Raw genomic sequence first — 5,185 nt, 5'->3', positions numbered from 1 at the left:
AAAGGGCACATTCTGCAAGTGTGCCTCATGGCCGACAGCTCTTAGTCCTTCTCTTCCCATGAATCTAGAATCCTCAGCTGCTCCCTCTCTCCATGTCCGCATCTCTGCCTCCATCTCTGGCATTGCTGCTTCTCCGGATAAGGTCCCCGCATTCCGCTTATACTCTTTTCAGTTGATGGTCCTCAGGTCCCCTGTTTCTGGACTGTAAGATTAACTACTCTCCCATTTTTGTTATAAAACTTCTACCTTTACAATTATGCAATTAGTTTAGTCATGATAACACTTACTCACTTTTGAATCATAAGAATCTTATCCCCATCTCTTTTTACCAGACCCACCTAGACAAGACGACAGCTACTCAGTGGGGACTCTATCTTCCCCCACATACTCTTAAACTAAACTCCCTCTTGAAACCTTGTAAGCCAGTCACTTCGTGCCTTTATTGCCCCTCATTTTAGGCAGCCAATGTCTAAGTTACCCGACCCTATTTACCCTGTGTACAGAGGGGATAGCATTGATCCTTGATGTGAACACTCCTCCTCTCTCTGTTAGTACTTAGAGTTACTACCTCCATGAGTATAGGTCAAGTTCATCAAATTGTAGCAATTTACCCTTGTTTCCTTTATCAAAAACATTTTTTTTTTTTAAATATTCCTCTAGTTGAGTTCTGATTATCAAGCCATTGAAGCTAGGTCAAATGGGTACTGTCTGCAAGTTTGGGTATTCTTGTGCCTCACTTCATATCATATGGATGCTTTACTCTTAGCTCTATTCCTCTGTGGCTATGTCCTTGTCCATGGGCTCAGTTGTTCCCAGGTCTTACCACACATTGGACCAACATCCCTTCCTCTTCTCTCTCTCATCTCCAGGTCAATGGGAGTCAATGGACTGTGGTTGAACTCAGCCCATTTCTTCATTGAAGCCTTGTCCCCTCTTCCCCTCACCAGTAAACCAACGTGGTTTCCAGCAAGCTTACATGCCTGCTCATGTGTTCCCTTTGAGTTTCAGTTTTGTTTTGTTTTTGCGGGGGGAGTGGCCTGAAGGAATTCGATTGTTTGCCTTGATGGCTTCCTGGAGAACAACTTGCTTATTCTTGCAGTAGCCAGTCATACTGCCATTTTTGTTTTGTTTTTTTCCTGATGTTCTTTCTTTGAAGATGCATCTTCTGTCACTCTAGCTGTTCCAGGCTGGTCTGCTTGTCCTTTCTAGTGGGAATGTCCCACCTCAGAAGGTTCTGGATGAGACTCAGGATTCTACCTAAGGTCCTATACTCTGAAAAGGCTCCACAAGAGGCCTGTTTCACTGGGCAAGTTCTAGAACCACTTTTAGGTATTCCAATCAGTTATAGGCTGAAGATGGGCTTACATGTTTTCTGTAATCATGTTTCCCAACATTCCTTTCTATCCCACTCAAGTGTCTATTTTACAATAGTAGGCAAGGGAAACTAATATTCATAAGACAGTCAAGCATCTTAGTATTATTTCCCCTCTTCAAAGTATGTCTAGGTCCCTATATCCTAGAGCCCTGTTGTTCCAAGGTTGAGCATGCATCAGTATTTACCTCTGTCCCACAGAGACCATGCAAACCTTTCTCACTGTTCCCCTATCTACCTTATTCTTCCACCTCCTTGCCCTTCTTGTATTGCTCTCCCCAACACCCGGACTATGATGTGTCTGCCTTTACCCTGTACTCTACCGTTGCCTCCCTCCACCTCCCCCCAAACCCCTACCCCCATCTCACCATTGTGGTTACATTATATTCCTTTAACTTTTCCCTCAATTTAAGACAGTATGTTTTATCCTGTAATCTACCTGACCTTCCCACCACCTAGATCTCTGTTCCCCTGTGTTTACCTTCTTTCACATTGTAATTGTTTTGGTCACAGGCTGACCTCCCAGATCCTCTGAATTTGTTCTTATAGTTTTATTCTGTTCTTGACTCTTCCATTTGTCGATTGACTTCTGGGTGATGTTGCCACGTATGTCAATCTCTGGTTGTTGTCTGTTCTTGTTGGTTCTTTGTTCACAGTACTCCTTTTAGGATGTTTTTCATCACAGGATTGACTTTGGCAAAATCCCTTAGCTCCTGTTTATCCTGGAATGTTTTGATTAAACTATCATATTTGATTGACAGCTTTGCTGGGTAGAGGATTCTTGGTTGCCAGTTGTTGTTTTTTTTCTTTCAGGGTTTTATATATATCTCCCCATTGCTTCCTTGCCTGCATAGTTTCTATTGAGTAATCCAAGCTTAGTCTTATTTGCTTGGCTTTGTATGTTACACTTCTCTTTTCCCTAGCTGTCTTCAGGATTCTGTCCTTATCTTTGATTTTGGAGAGCTTGATTGTTATATGTCTTGATGTTTTTCTTTTAGGGTCTATCTTTCCTGAGGTTTGTTGAGCTTCTTGGATGTTTATGTTTTCGCTTTTCAGGATGTTAGGGAAATTTTCTTCCAGAAGTCCTTCAACTATCTCGTCTGTGGACTTGTGTGATTCTTCCTGTTCTGGAATGCCAATAATTCTTAAGTTATTCCTTCATGTTGTCTAACATGAATCTTAGGCCTTTTTCAGATTTTTTAAATCCTTTTTTCTGTTTGTTCTTCTATTTTCGTGGTATTGAGAGATTTATCTTCCAGCTCACTCGTTCTGAGTTCCATCTCTTCAATTCTACTCCTTTGCCCTTTCAGTGTATTGTCCATTTCTGATATTCTATTATTAAACTTTTGGACCTCTTTCTGTAGGTTTTGAATTTTTTCCAATGCTGTATCTATCTTATTTGATTGTTCCTGTAGCCCTTTCATGACTTCTTCCTTATTTTTCTCAACTCCATTTTAAAGGTTTTTGATACATTTTATAATCATTTTTCTGAATTTCTTCTCAGGCATTTCCAAAGCCTGCCCTCCTTCCAGTATGGAGTGTAGGTCTACCTCCAGCTTATTTTTGTCTTAGTCACTTCATCTCGTTTCTGGACATGTGCTGATATGGTCATCTGTTTCTATTTTTTGTGCATATTCAGTGGTTTGCTGTGGCCTTAAAACTTAGATGGGTGTGTGTTTTGGTATTTTTTATGTTTTCTGATTGCTTCCAAATAGATGCTATCAGGAGATGGGCTTCCCTTTACACTCCTCTTCCTTTACTTCCATGGTTCTGTCAGGCATCTGTGGCTGCTCTGATCCTTCCCCAGTTTGGTCTCACCAAAGATGGCTGTTCAGGGAGCAGCTGAGCTCCTTGGATTAGAAAGTACTGGATTTCTTGCTTCTGCTACAAATTCCATTGGCTGTAAGCCTTCCAACTTTCTAAATATTCCTTTATAAGTGATTCAGAGTTCTGGGACCATTCCCTGAGCCTGCTTGGTCTGGTATTCTGTGTTGTTGCTGACAGAGTTCCTCACTGCACTTCTACCTTATCTGCCATCTTGTTTGTTCTCTCCTATCACATGGTATCTTAAGGTGGATTCTCTAGAGAAGCAAAGTCAGTGAAACTTACATATGTATGTATGTTGTTGTCATTAAGTGTCACTGAGTTGGTTTTGACTTATAGCAACCTTGTACAGGATTTCCGTGGTGCAGCTGGTGGGCTTAAACCACTGACCTTGTGGTTAGCAGTTTAGGTTGATCCTGCAGTGCTACACTAGAACTTTTCCAAGTCTGTGGGTCAGATAGCATGCTGGAGGCTTCTCTTTACTTACATAACTATAGGGGATGATGAACTCAAATTGGCAGGTCAGACTTTAGGCCACTGGTTATGGAGGTGGATGAATTCAAGGTTGGCAGGTGAAATGGCAGGTTGCCCACTCAAGCTGCAGAGGCTAACAATTGCTAGGATTGGCCAGCAATACAGCAATTGCTGGACTTGATAGGTCAGATGATGTCGTGCCAGATGCAGGACCCAGATCCAGCAAAAATGCGAAAGAACTTTTCCAGAACATCGAAATATATTGGAAACAGGCCACACCGGATATGTTTACATTATATCTAGTTTCATCATGGAGAATGGTTACATCATAATTGCCAAACCATTGAGAATCATAGTCCAGCCAAGTTGATATGCAACTTTAACCATCACACATAGTTACTATGTGACATGCCCTGTTCCAGAATACAGCGGTACACAGAAAGACTGAGCTTTACTCTCAAGAAGCTTATATCCTAGGAAGGGAGACAGAAAAGAGAGAAAAAGAGTATATGTATAATTTCAGGTAATAAGTATATGATCAAAAGCAAAGCTCCCAGATGTGGGTCTTGAACAAGTGCAGGAAAACCATCTGAATCCGGGAGGGAGGGTGCAGCCTTTGCAGAGGCCCTGAGGAATTGTGTGCATGTGAGGAGCAGCTGACTTGCCAGTGGAGGTGCAGAGGGTGCAGAGAGCAGGACCTAGAGAGGGTCAGAACTTGATTCCACAGGCAATGAGGGCCAGGGAGTGTTGTTGGCAGGATGATGTGATAGAAATCCTATTTAAAGGATCATTCTGACTGCCACATGAAGGTCAAACAATGGAGGGGGACGAGACAAGAGTGGAAGTAGACCAGTTAGGTGAACCACAGTGGTAGTGGTGGAAGGAGTGAAGAGTGAGTGGACCAGGATTTAATTTAAAAACAAATGGATTTGATGATGGGTAATGGAAGGAGGGAGTCCTGGTGTGGCACTGTAGGATGAGCACTTGACTGCAATGTTAGTTTGAACCACAAGGTTGGAGGTTCAAATCCACCAGGTGCTCCTCAGAAACCCTATACAGGGTCGCTATGAATCACAATGGACTCAGCAGCACTAAACAACAACAGCAACAAGTGGAAGTAGAGATGACTCCTAAATTTCTGATCAAACAACTAAGTGGGTAATGGTATTAGTTACTGAATATGGAAGCCTGGGATAGAAAGAGGTTGGGGGAGACAGTCAAGAGTTGCTCTGGCCATGTGAAGTCTGAGAGGCCCATGGGGTATTCAAGTGAAGATAACCAGGTGTTGGATAGGAATCTGGAACTTAAGGCAGAATCAGCATGAGGACTTAAATGTGGGCAGCATGAACTTAGAGATATCTGTGAAAACCTTATGACTGGATGAGTTGGTCTGGTCCAGTGGTTTTTATTAGGGCTGGTCCTACTCCTAATGACCCTTTGAAACTTTTTATGTTTTTGATGCCAGATTGAATGTTTTTGATTGGAGGATGCTAGTGTCATTTGGAATTCTCTGTG

The sequence above is a fragment of the Chrysochloris asiatica genome, unplaced genomic scaffold (assembly GCF_000296735.1).
Source record: "Chrysochloris asiatica unplaced genomic scaffold, ChrAsi1.0 scaffold00106, whole genome shotgun sequence".
NCBI lineage: Eukaryota > Metazoa > Chordata > Mammalia > Afrosoricida > Chrysochloridae > Chrysochloris > Chrysochloris asiatica.
This window is presented reverse-complemented; position numbering follows the sequence as displayed.